The sequence below is a fragment of the Cavia porcellus genome, unplaced genomic scaffold, assembly GCF_034190915.1.
Source record: "Cavia porcellus strain 051 isolate PalLab524CR breed Dunkin Hartley unplaced genomic scaffold, mCavPor4.1 scaffold_24, whole genome shotgun sequence".
NCBI classification, from domain to species: domain Eukaryota; kingdom Metazoa; phylum Chordata; class Mammalia; order Rodentia; family Caviidae; genus Cavia; species Cavia porcellus.
This window is the reverse complement of record NW_026947507.1, coordinates 7,353,083-7,374,351: the sequence shown is the minus strand read 5'-3', so window position 1 is coordinate 7,374,351 and position 21,269 is coordinate 7,353,083. Positions and strand designations below refer to the sequence as shown.

The window sequence follows — 21,269 nt, the reverse complement described above, 5'->3', positions numbered from 1 at the left end:
AAATTCTTTATTACTTGGAAAGAGTCAGAGGACTTTTTTTTTTTAAAAATGCATGATAAATTTCAGATTTAAACACCAAAAGAAAAGTCATACACTGCATACATCTCAAATATATGGAAAAAATGCAAAAATAAACTCCAAACATTTTAATGCTAGAAAAGCAAAAAACAAATATAAGAAATGGAAAACATATAAAACATTAAGATTATAGAAATATGTAAATTATCAAGAATCACAGTTAAGTATGACTGACCAACTTTCCTGTTAAAATCAGGGAGTACCTGAATTTTTTTAAAAATTCAGTTATCACTGTAAAATAGGAAATCAAGAGCATGGAAATGCTGGAGTAGATGGAGAAATAACAAGGTCAATAATCATAACAAAGCAAACACTAATAACATTAAAAATGAAGAAAAAAAGGTAAATTCTAGTTAAAAAGAAAGAAGTAGTTACATCATGATACAGCAGACTTTATAGCTAAAAAGTCTGATAATTAGAGCTGTTAATGAAAATAAATTTAACTGATTAGCGAGAAATTAATCTAATTTGTATGTCCACATTAGCTCATTTTTTGTTATTATACCAAAATACCTGAGGTTGTATATTTTATAAAGAAAACAGGTCTATGTAACTCACAATTCTGGCAGTTCAGGACATGGCACTGGCATTGGCTTGCTCTGCTGAGGGCAATCAGGTAGATGGCATCATGTCTTTATGACAACTCTCCTACGTGGACTAATTCAGGGTCCAAGAGGAACTCCCTCAGCTCCTTCAGAGGGCAATGACCCCAGTGACCTAACCAATCCAACAAGGCCCCACCTCTTAGAGGCTTCACTGCCTTTCAACATTGACACACTGAGGACGAAGCTTTCAACCCATCAACTCTTGGCAGACAAACTATATCTATGTATTAATAAATAAAGTAGCTTTGAAATACAGGAGGCCAAAATTGAGAGAACCATAAAGACAGACTTAAAGCATGTTCACAGTGAGAAACTTCAACTTCGCTTAAGTATTTTTAAAAATGCAAAAAGCAAGGCTAGATGATGGGACTATCTCACTCAACTTGATTTAATACCTAAGTAGTAATCAGAAACTCTAGGCACTGAAGAGACAGAAGTCCTCCCATTTGTGGGCTAAGTGGGGAGACAAACAATAAACAAACAAGCAAATAGAAAAATAAATGTTTTGTATTAGCATATGAGGAACTCCACATCTAGAAATTAGAAACTGAGTCTTTCAAAGCTCATGGAACACATAAAAAGGTGGTAAAAATTTAAAACTAGCCACTAAGAAAATTTCAAAGGAAACCATTTATCATACAAATCTGACCTAATGCAGGTTGGTCAAGGCAGTTAGCTCAATCACAAATCCACTCTCAAACTCCATTTGTGGAAACCTATAAATACACTTAAGAAATTCAGAATAACTTTATAGCTTCTTAGAACTATACAGTTACACAAATCTTTCAAGTTTTCAAATGTCCCACTTTATGCAAAAAGAACTACACAAAAGATACTCTATAATAACAGTACCACATGTTTTATTACCTTTATTCTGGATTTTTTCAAAAACCCTAGTCTCTGTTTAAAACAAACAAACAAACAAAAAATATATACACTCACATATATATGTGTGTGTGTGTGTGTTTATATGGTTAGATGTGCCTAAACTTAATCTCCTTTGCTTATCCTTTTTTTTAACTACTATCACAAAATCTCATGAATTCACTGGATGGTTCACATGTCAGTGACAGAAAACCACAGGCAACAACAGTTTGAAGCAGAAGCTTCTATCCCTGCTAGCTGACTCTAAAGGCCACCTTTCTGAGCTCCAGAGACCCGGAGCACAAGCTTTTAGCTTGTTCCTGTCAACTCACTGCATGGAAGTAACCTCTTGGTCTGAAGAAGCTCTTCAAACTCCAGCCCTCCTGTCTGCATTCTAGTTAGTACAAAGCAGGAAGGGATGAGAAGAAGCTTCTGTTTTAAAGAGAAACTTCCTGCAAGTCACAAAGGATGCTTCCCTTTACTTGCTATTACCTAGAGTTACTCCCGTGGCCACGGTATGCCTAAGGGAGACTGAGCACCTAGCCCAAACTTCAGGTCTTCACCCAGGTAAAAAACTAGGAAGCTCCTGCTGACAACCAGTAGCACTCTCAATTATACCATCTGGGAAAACATGATGAAACACAGTGAGAATCCTGCCCAGTCTCTCCTCAGTCCACTTACCAGACAATACAAATGAGCAGCACACAATATACTCAAGTCCCAGGACACATACTCAGCCCTGCTTCTTGTGGCCAATAAGGCTGTCAGTGTGGAAGGCCCCAGGGACGGACCAGATCCTTTCCTCCTTCTGTGTAAGTGGTTCGGTTGCTGCAGCCACTGTGATCACAAATGCCCAATCTTAGTGATGACACTTCCCAACCTCCATTTAAATGCTTTCAAACACAGTTTTCTTAAGCATGGCCACTGGGTAATACTCCTGCGAGAGCTGCTTGACAAAAAACCTTTCACAGGAAAATGAAAGTGCAAAGAAACTTGCCTCCTCCACATTTGGGTTTGATTTCTTTCTTTTACAACTGGCTGTAAGCTAGCAGTGCATCATTCTGGGCATGGACACAAGAGCTGGGTTTTCTTCGAGGCTTTGCCTCTTGTGTTTTCTTAGCCAAACATATCCCAGCACCCCACACTAATGAGACTTGCTGCCAGAAAGCTGAAAAGAGACACAGCCCAGTGCCACGTCTCCGTCCTGTGAAGAGCCCCCTGCTGGGGTTTCTGGCTCTCCTCTGGGCTAAGTCCTTTCATGCCTGTTTGCACACAGTGATCCAGTTGGGAAACAGAATTCCAGATGCACTAGGTGGACAGCAGGCAGGGATCAGGGAGGATGAGACACAACTCCATCAGTATAATTCTTTAACCAAGAGATTTACACGAACTAATTGGACAGAAACTGCTTACAACAAGTATCAAGAACTACCAGAATCCTGCCAAAGTAGTCTGATGCAAATTCCTACAGCTCTACACTCCGTTCCCTTGCCATCAATCACAAAGAACATAGGTCATAAACAAGTTTTTTTTGGTATGGGAGGAAGATACAAAGTACACCAAATATTGCTTAACTCTACAAGTATTTCCCTCCATTTTCCTGAAATATAAACATTTCTTTGACCTTGATCAAAATATTCAGTGTCACAATTTAATATACTTTCTTTGAAGGTAAGTATTCTAAAAAAAAGACTCAAGGATTGCAAAAATAAAACACGTGAACAATAACAACAGCAACAAACACAAAAGGGTAGATAGCTAACATCAACTAATCAGTGAGAGTAAATATCATTGTTGATATTCTGTGTTTTCTTTCACTAATAGAGCATATCTAAAAAAAATGCCAAATTTGAAACTGGTTTACAAAAGGTCATTTGAGTCATGTATCTTAGCACTAAAAACTCAACCTTAAAGCAGGTAACGGAAGTGATTTGTTTTTAAGACACACTTTAAAAATTTCTATATAGCAGCTCCATTGTCACAAATCAATAAATGCCAGCCCTCCTTTTTGCATTCTATTTAGTACAAAGTAGGAAAGGATGAAGAGAAGCTTCTCTATTTAAGAGAAACTTCCTAGAAGTCACGAAGGACACTTCCCTTTACTTGCTATTACATAGTTAACCCCGTTGGCCACAGTAATGCCTCAAAGGAGGTGGAGCACCTCGTCCTAACTTCAGGTCTTCATGTACAAGTCCAGGTAAAAAACTTGGAATCTCACCCTGATAAGCAGCAGCACTCTATCATACCTGTGACAGCTGCTAGACAGAAAACTTTAAACAGGAAAATGAAAGCAAGAAGAAACTCACCTCCTCCACACTTGGGCTCGACTTCTTTATTTTATAAAATAAACTAAGATGTTATTCCATCTAAAAATACATATTCTTAAAGATTTGGAAATTTGCAAATAGGAAAATTCCGGTACTTCTGCTCATGGGCTTTATCAGGGTTACAGATTCCTTCAATCCCCTGGTCCGCACTTCCCAGGAATCTTAAGTCACTCCTTGTTGCAACTTAGGCACCTTGCCGAGGATCAAAATACACTCTTTACCCCAGCATTAAGTCACCATCATGACCCAATTTCTATTTCTAGTCCTAACTCTTTTGTGATTAAAGCAGGTAATATAAGTAAAGCATTAATGAAATGTCAGTACATAACGGGCACTCAATAAATCAGAACTGTGCAATGATTCCTTTTCCCATATACCCCTTCTAGGCCACCTTAGTCTGATCAAAGGGAATCATGTGCTACATGGCCAACAGGTCCAGAATCCTCTTCTCATGCTGTCTTCCCCTCAAGAATGTCTCCCTACTTCATCTCTACTTGCAGGTACATCCCTTTATTCCCTTCTTGTGGTCTTCCTCAAATTCTACCTGCTTGATGAAACTTTGTCTTGGTCCTCTCCAGTGGAAGTGATCCCTCTTTCCTTTGAGAGGCATCACACTTTATTGATCCCTCTGAGGAAGGCATTCATCACCTGAGCTCAGGATGAGAGCACTAGATGGTTGTGGCTTGTCTCCCCATCTTTGGTAAATGTTCTTTTGACAAAGCTGGGGGACAGAAACTGTTCAGTGTGTCTTTATGTGAACCGCCCCCCCCCCCTTTTTTGGAATTTCCTAGGTACTTCTGAGTTGAAAAAGATACTAAAATATTTTAAAATTTTGAAATGAAAGTAAGTTTGTATTCTGAAAAATACTGGTAATTTTTATTAAAGGATATCAGTGTGTGTACATATGCACACATACATTCCCATGATCCCCCAAGCTTGAAATGACTTTGCTTTGAAACATATCTTGATGGTACATATGCTACATAAGCTTCTACCTTTAAGGATTCCATCGTAAAACATGTGCAAAATGCCTCTACTTAGTCCAAAGTCAGCACATTCAAATTAGTAAAACATCGTTTTAATGTGTTTCATTATGATAATCACCAATTCCTTACAGAAAACTCCCAATTCATTGTTTAGGAATAAGACACTTCAATTAATCACATGACCTTCTAATAGACAAAGATGTTGAATCTACTCCCAGAGTTCATAGAACAAGAGGCTTGAGTGTGTGTACATATACATATATACATTCTAGAAGGCTTCTGGGATCATTCTAGAAGGCTTTCTGGAGAATAGATTTTAGAGGATGTTGTAAGCAAACAGAAAAGAGCTGGCTTGGTAAACTGAATATGAATCTTCCTGATTAGGAACTTGTCTGTCCACATTCAGAAGACCCAGAAAAACCATCACTGTTTTTACACACAAAAAGATGACCATGAAGTGAAAAAGGAACACAAGAGGGAATACCAGAGAAAAAGAGTAATAATCTGAAAGATTAAAGACAAGATCTGGAAGCCATGATGCAAACAAAAATAAGAACCTACATATAAAGCAGGATCCAAGACAAAAGAGAAGCCCACTAAGTCCATGGCCTCAGTGAGGGCTGACAGAGAAAGACACAGAGACAGACAGAGACAGACACAGACACTGTTGTGGTTTGTGTTTAAATATTCCCCCAATGCCTCATGCAGTCATGGAGGTGGCTGAATCTAGCGTTTGTGATTGGTTTGTGGTCTAGTGCTGGGCCTGGCAGTGTGAGTGCTGCACCTGCCCAGGGGTGGGGAGCTGGCATACAGTGTAAGGGAGGGAAGGAGATGCTTTTCCCTTTTGTTCTTTTCCACTCTTGTTGTTTGCAGACAGCTGCCCCTTAGCCATGCCACCTTGCTTGGAGCCAGCTAAATGTGGACTGAAACTTCCAAAAACTACAAGCTAAATAAACCTTTTCATCTTTCATTTTGGATGTCAAGTATTTTGTCTCAGCATTGAGAAAAAAGTAACCAAGACACACATAGACACAGACAAAGAGACAGATATAACCAGAGGAATAGGTTCAGGAAACTCAGCTATCCTGGGAAGGAACATAGAAGAAAGAGACTTTGATCTTGATTAAAAATAATTCAATAATCTCTTTAAAACTTAAGAAGTGTTGTAATAAGTTCCTGGGAAGAGACAGGTTCATAAAGTATACATGGATCAACCCCCATAATTACAATTTTTATTTGTTATTAGGAGGTGGGCTAACTGTATTATACATAGTAAACTACATTTTCTAACAAACCAATGAGGTAGGTTCAAAATTATCTCTAGCTTGTGAATGAGAAAATCATACCTCAGCAATTAAGGATAGCTAGTTGTTATGGGTCAAACATTTGTGCTCCACTCCCCAGTTCATGTGAAGCTTTAACCTTGGTGTGAGAGTATTTGGAGGTGGGTACATAGAATCTGCCCCATGATGGAATTAGTGGCAGTTTGAGGAAACTAGATAGTATTAAAGTTAGGATAAAAAAAGTTAGGATACAAAAATCAAGATTACAATATTCTATAACATGATTAACAAAAAAAATTTTTTGGCTTTTTTTTTTTTTTTTGGTACTGGGGATCAAACTCACAACCTTGCATTTGCCAAGCAGATGCTTGTGCTGCTGAGCTAAATCCCCAGCCCTAACTTCTATCTTTTTATTCCTGAAATTTTGATTGCTTTGCACTGAGAAAAGAGATGAGTGTGAAGTTTCCATTTCTTTCAGTGCTCACAGTTTCCCGTGATGAGTAAGTCGTTGAGGAAACAAGAATTCTCTGAACAGCAAAGTGTTTATTACCACATCCCAGAAAGCGAAGCACATGTAGTTCTCTACAAATAAATAGTCATGGTATGAAGTAGACATTCTAAACTGAGATGAAATACTATCCAGAGAGTACCTTTAGGAAAGAAATCTGTCACCAGAGCTTGGTGAAAAGCCAATGTTGGTTAATGATTACATCATCTAACTTTGTATAGTAGCTAAAGAGAAACTCAGAATGGATGGAGTTGCAGAATATTATTTCTTTTATTTATGATGTTCTGGGGAAAAACAAGCAAAAAAAAGAGAACAAGGAATAAATGTATTATCAAATGGGAGAGAAAAGATAATTTCAAAGTCATTGCTGTTCTAAGAGTTGTTTTATGCATTTTGTATAATTTTGGCTTGTCAGTCTGGTGGTTAATCAGTATGTATGATGATTACATATAAGGATGTATAAGATAAAAGATGCTGGCAAAAAAGTGACTGAAAACAGACTTATCTCACAGTTCTCTGCATATATACAAACCAATAGTCCATTGTCTTTATGACAAAGTCCTTATTTCTCAAAACCTCACATGGCATTCCACATTTTCATCCTCCAAATAACTGACAGTCACATACAAAGCAAAAAACCACAAGGTGTGTCCTCGTTATGGATGACTACTGCATAGAGCCACTATTTCGACCAAACAAATACTGACTTGGTAAACCTCTCCTAAGTGTGAAGGTTCACCTGACACACGATTCTATCTTAGTGTTACCTTTCCTCCGCTCTCTGTCTCCTTTGTCCTGTATCTCAGTGGCATACTGAATTGAGAAGAGTGAGCACAGCCATTAGCAACAGTCCTACCAAAGAGTCTACCCACGTGACATAAAAAGGAGCAAAGAAGCAAGTACGGTCAGTTAGCTCAGCCCATGCGTCAGGTAACAAAATATGCAGATTCCACGTTCACAAGGGATTTTTAAGTCTTTTTTCATAAAATTTACTATAGCATCTCCACTGCCTTTACCTCCATTACTGTTATGACTCCAGGACTTAATATAGATGTAAGCTGTAAATTAAAAAATAAAAGACAGAATCTTCATGAGGATAAGGCCCTAACTGATCATCTTTACCAAAATGTCATCAGAAAGGATGTCTAACCTAAGAAATAACAGTGGAATCTGAACAGCAAGAAAACAACATTCTATGAAGTAAAACTGAGTTTTCTTCTCAAGGCATCGAAAGCAGAAAATATGGATAACTTGAAATTGTAAGTAATCCTAAATTAGCTTTCAGGGAGTCACCTCTCACCAGGTGCTGTTTTTTCTCATCTTCCCTTTATATAACATGGTGTTCTCATATTATTTAAAAAGATCTAGAAGAAACATTTGGCTTTTCTGGTCTGAAACTCTCCATGCCTACTCTTTCTAGAATATCAGGGACTGATATTATGAGTTCTTCATAAATCTTTTTATCTGTCACTGCTCCTAACAACCAATGTGTGTTTTAAGCCACACTGTATTTTTGAAATTGACTGCTCTCTGATTTCACTACATTTCCCCGGATTCCTTACTATTCTGCACTTCCTGTTCCATTCATTTATGTTCCTTTTCTAGACCCAGAAACTGGGATCAAATCAGTGGAGGACTCTGAGGTGAAGGGAGCCTCATAAATGGCATTTTGCTCCCCAGCAATTCAATAGTGGTTACGCAGGTACTCATGTGGTGAATTAATCAATTAGCTTGTAACACCCAGCTGACCTGAATCAGCATGGTTCTTCTGGCTGTGGAAAGCCCACCTGAGAATTATTGCCAACAGCATAAAAGGACAACTGGAAGGGAAGTTGGTATGCTATTGATTCTCCTGGAAAAGCTCGTCATGCCGTTTTTCCTCAAATGAACTCGCTGTTCTCATTACTGGAGGAGCTCAGATCCTAGATGTCACTGAGGATGGCTGTGGTTCTTTTCAGGAGAGATCTGGCCCATACCTTCAGCACTGGTTCCTGGCTCCAGTGCAGATTTCTCAGGTTGGTGGTACAAATCCTTCCTCCCACTGGTACAGACTTTCTAGCTCCCACCACTGACCTTTGGGCCTACCTAGTAAAGACAGATCCTAGGTACAGGCTTGCATGAGATGTTGTCATGGGCTCTAAGACTCCAGGTGGACTTGTGGAGGACATTGTTTTGGGCTCTAGACCCTTAATTGAGTTCTCTAAGTCTCTGGTGTGTGAACAGATCTCTTGCACTCTTTTGCATTTGACTTTTTGGGTTAATACTATAAAATAATTATGTGTCCTATAATTATGTGTCCTAAATCTATTCCCTTGCAAACCCAGACTATAACTTCTTGGAAGGAATAATCAAGGATATTCTGTCTTTAACAAAAGACAAGCAAAAAAAAAAAAAAGCTTAAGATAATAAATTTTATGCCATGCGTACAACATAGTCGTAACACAAAATTAAAAAGAAAAGAATTACATAAAAAGGGTTATAATTATATAGTTCTTGTTAGCCAAGTATGGTGGCAAACACCCGTGATCCAAGCATTCTGGGAGGCTGACATGGGAGGATCCCAAATTTAAGCCCAAGCAGGGCAATTTAGTTACTTAGTGAGATTGTGTCTCAAAATAAAAATCAAAACTTTAGGGAAGGTCCCGGGTTTGATCCTAACTATCATACACACACTCGCTCACACACACACACAGGCACATGTATACAAAGATGATACATTTCTACACTGCAATCTTTCTACGTTGTTTGTGGGAATGTAAACCAGTACAACCATCACGGAAGTCAGTACAGAGAGTCCTCAAACATTTAAAAACAGAAATTATGTTCAACTTAATTATTCTGCTTCTGTGTCTTCCTGAAAGAGTTAAAGTCATGTTATAGAGATTCATGAATATTTATGTTTATAGTAGCACAATTCATAACAAAATCCTGCAAGCAGCCTATATCCATCTATAGAGTGGATGAAGAAAGTGTAGTATTTATCACAATGAAGTACTATTCTTTTGTACCTGTTTCCAACTCCACATGAGGAATATAGTCATCATGTACTGCAAACGTACCAATAAAAAACTGAAAAAAAATTTAACTTTCAAGAGCTTAATTGGGATTTGCAATTTGCAATCCCAATTTGCAAATTGGGATTTTTTTTTCCAGCTGCAGAAGCCCCAAGTTTAATGCTCTGTAAGAGTAAGTCCTTATAAAATGGCTATTACCCTTGAAAAACCAGACCTAAAGTATGTCCTGCAGCAGATATATATGTATAACAAGTTTTTAATATAAATGTTTCAGAATAGAGGATATAGAATACAAAGGTAAATAACTTGAATAACAAACCTAGGTAACAACAGTATTTCAAAAAGTAATAATGTTCATCAAATTCAAATCACATACTAAATCTTGTCTAGCTCTATTGAAAAGTTATTCACAGACGCAGTGACCAAAACTGAGGACGAAGACAGGGCAGAGAAGCCCAAACAGGCCTTTTTATGAGTAACTGAAAAGAGATCTTCCCTGCAAAATTAAATGGATTGGGATAAAGATGTTCTAAAGGGCTACATTCCTCACATTCACTGTTTTAGTTTTTTCTAACAGTCTGAAAAGTTTGTCAGTTATCCTAACATTTTAGCAGAGTCAGGAATGGGGGAAAGGCAGCACAGGACAGATAACAAGTGCAAAGAGCACAGCAAGGATGCCCCTCCTGTGAAACAGACAGATGCTAAGCGCAGACTGTGCACACCCCCCAAAGTCTGCACCACAGGCACGGAACCATGTTCTTCAAGATCCAACAGAACTTCCAAGAAGAAGAGCAGAGAGCTGGAGAGACACTCAGTGCATGGGCTATGAAACAGCTCAGCCCTGACAGTTCTGTCTGGGGAGCACCAGGATTGAGTTCATTTAGGTTCATTTAGGTTGCATTTCCAGTGAGAAGACACAGGAAGCGGAGGAAGGAAGAAGGAAGGAAAAGTCTGCCTTAATTGCTTCTCAGACCATAAACTCTTAAACAGCCGTAGGCCCAGGGACACCTCAGCTACACAGCTGGGTCCCTAACATCTGTGAAGAGCATCATCCTTGATGTGATCAGGAGAGACTACCAGAAGCTCTTAGTGGTGAGACCTTGGTGGGAATAATGCCAGAGGACAGGTTACTTTGTTCTTCAGAGCAGGAAAGGATCTTAAGTTCTCCTCTAATGCTCTAACACTCTCACCTTCTCAGGCACTGAAACAAAGAGCTGGAAATATCATTGCAGTGGTACTGAGGGTTAAGATACTGCAGAGAAAATGTTGACTTTTCCCCCTTATGATCATAGATATTCTCACTATGTTATTGCCTTTAAATATGAAACTAGTGCTATTTATGTCACATTTTGACCTTTTGGTTCTTATGTCTGTACATCTGCACAAGCAGCTTACTCTTCTGCAATATACACACCTATGTGGAATGCTCAGACATGGTTCGACTTGAAGTAATATGTAATTCACAGGCTTCTTTTGAGCCTAGAAGCTCATGATGTACTAAGGCTAGAAAGCAATATTACATATTTTGTCTTTAAAGATATGAAAATAATTTCAGTGGACACTAGAAAAAAATTACTTCTTAAAACACTGTCCTACATAAATCATTTTTCTCAGGGTAAAAATAAAGAAGAGAAACTTTTGCATTCTTTTTTTCTCCTTTTATTTTACAAAAACTTGAAAAACTGTGAACTTTTTTTACAATTTTTTTTTTTTTTTTTTGTACCAGGAATTGAACTGAGGGCCTCCTGCTTGTCAAGCAGACACTTAACGCCGCTGAGCTGTATCCCCGGCCCTCTTCTTGGCAAAAGCCTGAATTCTGAACCAGGGATATAAAAGTGGAAAAACATTACATAGTTCAACTTTATTGATTCCCCTAGTCTAATATGCAATACATTAAAATCATATATAATTAAGTAAACCCCCCCCCTTTTGTACCAGGAATCAAACTCATGCCAGGCAGGTGCTTATGCCGCTGAGCTATATCCTCAGCGAGGTCCATTCTTAAAACAGAGGATTTGAACTTTCAATTATGATGGACATGAAAGACTGCAGCTGGGGCTCACATTCCTGGCAAGCAGCGCTATATCCTCTTTAGGAACATCTCTCACCTCCTCCTTCTACCACCACTCACCCCAAGAGCTACGGACCCTGATGAGGCTGGTTATGGCCAAAATCAATGGAACACAAACATTAAATTCAACTATCCTAAGTAAATACTTTCAAAACTGGCTTTACAGAAAGAATGTAGGTAGCTCTTTGATGCTTATTTAAAGCTTAAAATCTTTCTAAAAAGTTAAAGTAGTACCATTTCCAGAAGTTTAGTGAGATAAACTGTGCCTTCAGATTTCAAAGTCATTGAAAACATGTATCATTATTAAAAGACAGACCATGCAATTCACCTAGAATTCACAATACAATAAAAATGAAAAATTACAAATAATGTATTAGAGTAATTTTTAAAATAACAATGTTAGTGTTTGTCCTTCACGTCCCTCTTGTCCTCTGTAGCAAAAAGGATCAGAACAATGTAAATATGCTATTATTTTTTAAAGTTCATATGATCTATTTCAGCACAGATAAAATGTACTACATCAGTAAAAATTTTATGCAAAGTCTGCTCTTTTTTGTTTGGCTCACTTGTTTTTTTTTTTTTTTTTTTTTAAGATAACACAATAACATTCCAAACTGAACTTGTTTAAAAACACCATTTATGAGACTGAAATCTTAATGAGTTTGAATGGGTTAGGAACTATATTTAAAATATTTTTTAGATTAAAATTACATTTTCTCATTTTAGTAAAAGTAGGCCATTTACTAAAACTGATAAAACCTGAAAAATATTCTCTAAACTATTTTACATAAACATGTTAAGTTCCAAGAAAGTTTAGAACCTGAAATGTTTTTTATAGTTGAAATTATATTCTAGTCCCCCTTTATAAGATTCCAAGTAGTTTGCTATAGTGTTTATAATTTATTTTCACAAAAGCAGAATGGCCTGATAGAAATCAGTGTTTGGATTCTAGTGTTCATCTGGTCCCTTGTCACCTAACCTTGGATGAGTTATACCTCCCTAGTCCCAAGTTCCTTCACTCATAAAAAGAGAGGTATAAAATGTCATTCTCAGAAGCTTACTTCCCTTCCAAGTTTATTTTGTACTGTGCTTGGCATGTAGGTAGTGCCAGGAACTCAGTAACTATCCATGGCCAGGAAAGCTAGAAACGAACATTGCCAAGCATCAGAAACATCCATCCCACAGAAAGTTTTAAATGTAGTGTTAAGTGTAGAGTTTGGAATACAAAACCAACTATCATAACAGTGTTATTTGTATTTTTGTTTTTGTTATCTTCCAGAGCGGGGGATCAGTCCAAGCCGTCCTCACGTTAGGCAAGCAATGTAACATTGAATAGCCTTTCCTCATTTTTGTAGTGATAAAACCAAATGAAATTTCTAAGATCCCAAGCCTTATTTATGTTATCATTCATCTAATTTAAAAAAATGACTTTGTTTTAAAGGTAAAATCTTCAGTTTCAGGAGAGTTTAAAACAGGCACCATCTTATGATCTGTTTTCACAGGGCTAGTGCTACAAATATTATCAACACTCCTTTTGTTCCTCAGGGCATGTAAATGGCTTTGTTTTCTTGATGAATAGTCACACACAAAACCTATTCCACCTACATAACTACTGTGCCACAATGGAATGAATTTAAAAGAGGGCTCTTTTGGGGGTAGCAAAACATTACAAATTCTATCCACACATCAAGAAAGTGTTGCAAAAATTAAGAATTTCAGCAAAAAAAATCAACTTTAAAATTCCTCACTTTGCCTCGCTGGTTTTCATTCGGCAAACTGTCAAACAAACATGACAAGTAAAAGGAAGAGCGTTAGCTATTTTACGCATTAAAAACTGATAATGTCCTGTAGTGACCTTTACCATAGTCTTGTGTAGGACCTTTTTAGTTTTTTTCAACCATTAAGTTATTAAATTCTAGAGATGTTCACTAAATCCCCACAAGACTCACATTGTACCAGTACGATTGGATTTTAATTGCATTCTAAAGATGTCATAATTTTGATAAGAAAATGGGATACTGACTACTCATTATTGTTATTTGTTTTGCTTTTGGTGTGTGTGTGTATGTGTGTGTGTGGTGCAACAGATGTGAACCAGGTTCTTGAACACAGCAAGTAAGTGTTCTATCACTAAGCTTTCTACCACTAAACCAGTGGTGGCAAACCCACGGGCAGCCTGATGCAGTGGGCGATCTGTATCACTGAAAGCTCTGAAAGGTTCACCAACACTTCCCTAGACCAATACTGACTATTCTTATCCATTTTTTCTTCCCATCTATGGATACATTTATAAATAATTGAGATTATCTTCACTCATTCTCAGAATCACATTTATTTCTTGGAGCCGTGTGTCCAGAAGCCATGTGGAAATCTGTGCATTTGAGAAAATTGAAAGAAAGATGGTGATGCTGGAGATGAAGGCCCAGAGTCCACGAAGACTAGGAGAACTACTTCCATAATGGCGTAAATTGGGATGGTCATCCATAGTGCTCTGACTCACACAGTGCCCCCCTCTGGCACACTCATCTCCTACCAACTTCCAGCCCTAGCTTGGAGGCCACAAGCAATCTTAAATCAGCAAGGGAGGATTTATAGGACCAAGAAGGCCCCATCCTGTCCCAAAGAATTCTCTCCTAAGACATATTTCCATTGGAATGGCTTCTGTACTGCAGGATTCTTACTCCGCTTTCCTGAAACGCTATCTGTTCACACTGGCTGGAATTCAGGGCATCTTGAACTTCCAGAAATCTTACATAAAACTGTATGGAGTTGAGGCAGATTACATGTACATAGGTTCACTCTTTTTTTTATGACAAAGTGAAAGGGGTTAAATTATGCCTGTATCACAAAATATCCATAAACCCCTTTCAAATACCAAGAAAGTCATCACTACACGCAATAGCCACTGTGATCTTGGGTTCTTCATCTACTGACTAGAAATTTAATGTACTTACCCCCCCGAGATGAATGTAAACATTATGTACTAATAAAAAAACTGAAAAAATTGTGGGTCATCTTTAGGAGAATGATTAGAAGAGTACGTGTGTGTATCTTTGAAATTTATTTCCTACATCTAAAGCTTGATAGTATGAGTAACTGTCATTCTTTCTTCTGTTTGTATTAAAAAGATGTTTTAAGGGAATTTGGAAAAAAAAGAAAGAGACCAGATTATGAATAGTAGGCACAGGAAATATAGCCCAAAGGATCCACATGTCTTGGTAAAACAAATAATGTATGTAATATATAAATGATTTCCCATCACTCAACTATATTTCAAGTTCTAGGAAACATATAAAGTGATTTTTAAAAAGTAAAAATTAATATTGCATTCAGAAAATCTGCCCCCAGTTCACATTACATGAATAACTAATGGTGAAAATTAGAACTGTCTGGTTCAATATAAAATATGTAATTGTTAATTCCAGTAGTGATTATCATCATTCTCATCATTATTTGCTAACCTGACAGGCAGGTATCAAAGCCAGACTAAGAAAAGATCCCAACCAATCTTTATCTTCTAATTATGATCACGGTGTCAACTCATGCAACATTTCCTGTCCACACAGAAGTAAAATGACTAAAAAGTGAGCTCTAAATTTGCATTATTATTAAGCATCCTTGGTAATATCAAGCTCTATGCACTGTGATCACTAGGTTTCCACCGGAAGGAAGGGAGCTTTGGCAGTAGAAGAGTGTTGTATTAGATGAAACTATACGAAGTCCTGGGAGCTATGATGAAGTCAGCAAGGATTAAGGAAAAAAGAAGATTTTCCCACAATTGTGGAAAAAACTAGTTAAGAATCAACAAGAGGCATAAAAATTCCTTGGTGTGTATTTATTGTTCACCAATATTTCAACAATGAATGTAAGGCTTTTATTGAAGACTCCTGATTCCCTGTATCAGCTCAATCCTGAAAAGAGATGCTAGAGCATGGCAACATTATTCTGTTCTTTTAGGGTGTTGCAGGTATAAGTTTTCATTTTTTATTGAATTTTAGCAGTTTATTTCTCAGGGGGACAGAGACATGGCATTAAACAAACACATGATCAATCTCAGGTGACTAAGTCCTCTGTTGAGAAAACCCACTATTTTCAATAGGGTACCCAGGAAAACACCTAGTCACAGATCTCTGAGAGGACGGAAATACACGCTAAAAGTTGAAGAACAGAAGAGACATGCCCATCTATTGAAAACAAGCCATTTGAAAGCCATATTAACTAAATCTTTCCTTCAGTTACTATTAATCACACTTACCAGCAAGAAAGTTACTACAATGCAGCAGAAATCCTTCTCAGACTGAAGTTTAAGAGTCCCTGTAAAAAGCGGCAGTGTACAGTACTCACCTCTACGGACAGCAGAGGCTGCCTCGGTTCATGACCTGAACTCGTGCTGAACTGGGAAAGACAACAGGGCTGCGGTCACAGTCCTGTGGGGAAGGCAGCCTGCTGTCCTACTTGTCACCAAGGATGTCAAGTTCTCGAATGCAGGCAAAATTTTGCCAAATGCTTCCATTCCCGAACTGAATTGCTTGTGAACAGAAGCATCCGTGAAACTTGGTATTACTGCACATAACAGTTTACAAAGGTGAGGCAAAAAACAAAAATCCTTAATAGATGAGTCATGCTGTAATCATTTTGATTCATTGCTGTCTCTCAGAAATGAATATAGCGTTGGACTGGTCCGGTTTTGTTTGGTTTGGCTTATCTTGGCCAGTGGTACCCATAACACTTCTATAGCTATAACCACTACTTCAAAAAAAAAAATAGCCACAAAGGCAAGTAAAAGGGAACACAGGAGGAGTAAGGATAAATTCACTACTACCAGCAAAATGATGAGGCCAAGCACATGTGCTTTCGAATATGAAACAATGGCATGTTCTTCACATGTGGTACAAAGTGCGTTAACCATGTGCTTTCTGGCACACACAGTGCTGCACATCTATTGAGAGGTGGTGTTTTCTTACACAGATCGACTGCAACAAAAAGTTAGTTTCAATGGAAGAACTGTAGTACTGTATAATACCTGCCTGGCAAGCACAAGGTCCTGTGTTTGATTCCCAGCACCAGAAATAAAAAATAAAATCCATTAATGGAGAATTTCCCAAGTGTGAAAATAATTATAAAATCCCTCCAAAACCAGAGCTTTGGGTTACCTTTGGGGTTACCTAGAGTCTGAAACAGAGTAGGTTTTCAATGAAAGAATAAAGATATTTGAAAACAGATCCAATTGTTGAAGTCAATAGCATTCACCAAAATAAAAACAGCAGATGATTTTGAACATGCACACACATCAGGGGACACATGTAAACTAAACAGAAAGGAGCACATTAACTAGGTTAAATAGAGAAATCACCAGAGAAAAACTATGTGGGAAAACCATTTCAAAAAGTAGGGTCAAAAAATAAAAAACGGCCTCTGATGGCTCCTTGTCTGGTCAGAAGAGCCAGCAGAAGCAAAGAATGACTCAGAGTGGGACACAGGTGAAGAGAACAGAAGGTGAGCCGAGAGCCATCTAGCACAGAAGCAGGAACTACTAGCTGAGTGTTTCTGGTGGGAGAAAAAAAAGGAAAATTCTTCAGATACACATATTCCAGTAGCAAAACTAGATGGGAATACAAGAAGGAAAACCCCAGAGTATTCTTGGACTCTACATGATCAGAAATACCAGGTCTGCCTCTCCGCTTCTAGACTCCTATATGGCTCCTAATTCTTATGTCCAGGGGTAATAACTGCGAGTGGGGACTCTGGGATCAAAAGGACTCGCAAACAAGCTAAAGACATGAAGGATTCTGCAAAGTGAGTCTCCAGATGCCACACAGCTTTAGTGTGACCTCCAAAGTCGTGGCATTCTCAAAAGATTAAATACCTTAAGGTAATGACATTCAAAAGTCAAGGCACAATGTGGAACTCAAGTGAGAAGCAAGAGAAAAAACCTGAAACGCATACTCCATACTACAGGGTCTTTCTCATTCACCTTGGAACAACCAACTAGTAACTCTTTGCACAAGGAAGAACAAAATTGTTTTCATATGTTCTGTACTGAGATCATTTCTTCATGGTAAGCTTTAGTGTGATTAGAAGAAAACAAAGATTTAACATCACAAAGTAATCATAAAGTATGTCGGTAACAGAATATTCCTATTCTGTGTATTCTCTAAAGAAAGACAACACACAATATTTCACTTTCCTAAGGTGATAATTATTATTAAGAGATTGGCTCAAGCAAGAATGAAAAGCTATCAGGCCAGAAGCCACATACGCTTCATCTCTCAGCCCGAATCCTTCCTGGGTCCAGATAGCTCTACTAAAATAAGATCTGGGATAGCCCGCTATTAAAAGGTTTCATGTTTCTGTACAAATATCTCGGTCAATCTCATCATCAGTCCAAAATGAGTCACTTCAATGCACCTTTAGGCAGCTTTAAAGTTTAAATAAGATGAACTTTTTTACTGTTGAAATCTAGATAGTTTCAAAGCTATACAACGTTCCTAACTTGCTGAGTGTATTTCTTTGAAATAATTACGGTACAATCTCTTACTACTTCGGATACACCCAAAAAGAAAAGGGGCTCAGCGGGATTTCCTAAACTTCAAGATCAAGGGCACTCTGGGTTCAGGGCTGAGGCGTCACGAAATGCGCTTGCAAGCTACAGCCCGTCACAAACGCGTTTAAAACGACACTCGTGGACTTCGAAACAGTGCGGACACCACGAGGGCCATTATACCTGCCCCACAGGTCCCTGGCAAGGTATGAAAGCCTTCGGGATTTAAGCTGAGAACCTGGGGCGCAGCAGGCGACTCCGCGTGCCCTCGGCAGGCAGCGTCCGGGGCTTCGGGGAGAGGCGCCCAGGGCCCCCCGAAACCAGTCCGACCAGAGGCAGGTCGCCACTGAGTCCCCGCGCGGGGTGCGCCCCCGACCGCCGGTCCGGAGCAGCCTTCCGAGCCGGGCGCACTGGCGAAGGGGCCAGCCGAGCCCGACCCGGCCGGGGCAGCCGCTCGCAGCGGGGCGCGCCCCTCGCCTCGGGCCCTGCGCGCCGCCGGGGACTTGGCAACTTACGGGGCCGCGCTGCGATGGCGCCGGGGCCGCGGGGACGGCCGAGCGCGGCGGTCCGGGGTCTAGAGGCGGAGACGGTCCCGGAGCCTCGGCGTCCGCGCGGAGAGGAGCGCCGGCGCCGCGCCGCGGAAAGCGGGAGGGCACGTGGGCGCCCCGCTGTGTACCGCGCCGGGGGCGGGCCGCGCCGCCTCCTCCCGCCCCCGAGCCCGCCCCCCGCGCCGCCGCCCGCAGACCGTCCGGCAGGCGGCGTCGAGCTCCGCCGGGGGGCGCCGGCCTCCGGGAGCGCGCGTGCGCGGGGCCGCGCTGGCTGCCCAGACGCCCGGGTGGGCGCGGGCGGAGACCGCCGGAAAGCCGGGGTCTCTGTTACTGTGGAGCCCCGAACCCCGGCGGCGTTTCCGAACTTTCTACTGCATCGAATGTTCAAGGATTTTGGGGGGGAAGGGAATCTATGTTTATTTTTCATTGTGACACTTGGGAAATAAAATAACAAAATGTGATAAGGGCAGATATGTCAGATGAATGTACTTTGTCAAATCGTATCACTTCCACCAATAAAATAAAAGTTTATGATTTGCGGGTGCTATGTTGAAAACTCGGCTGATGAGTATAGGTAGTCGTGGCTATTTGAGAGTGGGTTTGTAAGAAAATGACATTTGTTAATTCCAAGTAGGTAAGAGCAGAAGTTACACGATCAAGAATACTCTCATACTGTGTTATTGTTCGTTTTAGGAGTCTCTGATAAGATTAAAGCCACAATGTGAAACACTTTGTTAATTTTAATCTAAAATGAAGCAAAACACTAGCAATGACTTGAACAGTGGCTTATTGTTTGCCAGAAAGAGTTCCTTATTTTGCTTAATATTATAGTAAACATCTTTTGCGAAGTCCTGCGTGCAATGCGATACATGGGTGTCGCTTTAACAAGATAACCTAATGAATGGTGGGCACAACTCTCCAGAAAGTGGTACATGCAGAATCTGTGTTAGTTTCTTCAGAGTTCATGGTGGATCCCTTTAAAGAATTGCAAGTCTAGGGGCTGGAGGTTTAGCTCAGCGGCATAAACGCCTGCCTTAAAAACATGCAGTCCTGAGTTTGATCCCCGGTACCAATAAAAAGGAAAAAGACAAAAAAAAAATTGCAAGTCTAAATAACACTATGACTCAGTTAAAATCAATATAATAAAGACTGTTATATAAGTTTAGATTTACAGTGTAAAACAGTCTGCATGCAAATTAGTGTTAATGACATTGAATGAAATTATACATGTGGATGGTGATAACAAATCGAAGCTCACACTTATTAATCCCACACTAAGAAGGCATTGCATAAAACAAGACTTCTTTCTCTTATTGGAAAGGCAAGGCATCTGACCTAAACAATTTCAGCTGTTTTATTTTTTTAAAACAAAACAGAGACTTCTATTTTAAAGCTTGATATTTCTCCATGTATTTTTATTTAAATAACCTACATTTAATCTATGATTAAATCACAACACAATGATTTGAGACAAACAAATCTGACATTTAGAACCGTTAATTTTTGACAATTGGTATTGTCAAAATACTAATATTTGAGTTATGCAATTTATCCTTTGACTTTGGTACTTCCTGAGACAAAAAGACACTGTCGATGTGTGAATAGTAAAAGCTGTTTTATCTTAAGCAAAAATGCATAACTTCTTTCTAACAAGTTTCTAACAAGATTGTTGAGTAGTTTGTCACACCAGCAAAACTTAATATATTCTATATCTTATTTGAAAGCATCTATTATCCTGTGTCTTGCATTACATCTTCAATTAGTTCTCAACTTTTAAAATGTGTGTGGATGTAGAAAGGATAGAATGTCCACAGAGCAAGTCTCTACGATGGTCTGTGAGAGATAAGAAAAAGTAGAATAAAATTTTATAAATAAAATATTTGAAACAAGTCTAACTTGTCATATGCATCTGTCAAATTTCCTCAAGAATGAAACAAAATATCCAACTTACTCATTTTCAGAAGTATTCTAGGTGTTGTCTTCTGAATATTTCACAAACATTTGTTCATGTCTCAATTCTGAACTTTTTGTGAAACTGCAGGGAATTTCAAGGGACTTTTGTTGCTGAATGAATTCCACACCCTCTCGTCCCACACTTGCCAAATACAACCCAAAGTAAATCTCAAATGTGCAAATAATTATTGTAATTATTATCAAGACTGAGTGAGTTGATAATTATTAATTCTAACTTGTGACTTTATTATCTTCAAGCTAGTTCAGTGAGGAAAAGCTAAAGTGCCCTTATTTTTTTTTTCAAATAATTGGACACTGAATACAGATGCTTTGTGCTACAATTGAATAGGCCTCAAGGAGGAAAAAAAATTGGACAAGTGTGTAGGCCAGTACCATTTGGAGGGCTTTAAAGCCACTGCTGTTCTCCACGCCCTTTGTTCAAAACCGTGTAAAAATTTAAAGGCAATTTTCCATTGGACACATTCCCCATC

At 39.0% G+C, this 21,269-nt stretch overlaps 1 protein-coding gene across 4 annotated transcripts in view; it reads right to left on the bottom strand.

The window, feature by feature from the left end:
- Slc7a2 (solute carrier family 7 member 2) overlaps positions 1-20,845 on the bottom strand; it is a 66,257-nt gene extending 45,412 nt beyond the window's left edge. For 2 of the 4 annotated variants that reach the window (XM_063234609.1, XM_063234610.1), the window contains exon 1: positions 18,793-18,947. The gene's annotated coding sequence lies outside the window, so the exon portion shown is untranslated. Of the gene's footprint in view, positions 1-2,228; positions 2,247-18,792; positions 18,948-20,776 lie in introns of those variants that run through there. The other 2 variants (XM_023564814.2, XM_003469148.5) reach the window with 2 other exon arrangements.
- Between the last annotated feature and the right edge of the window lie 424 nt (positions 20,846-21,269).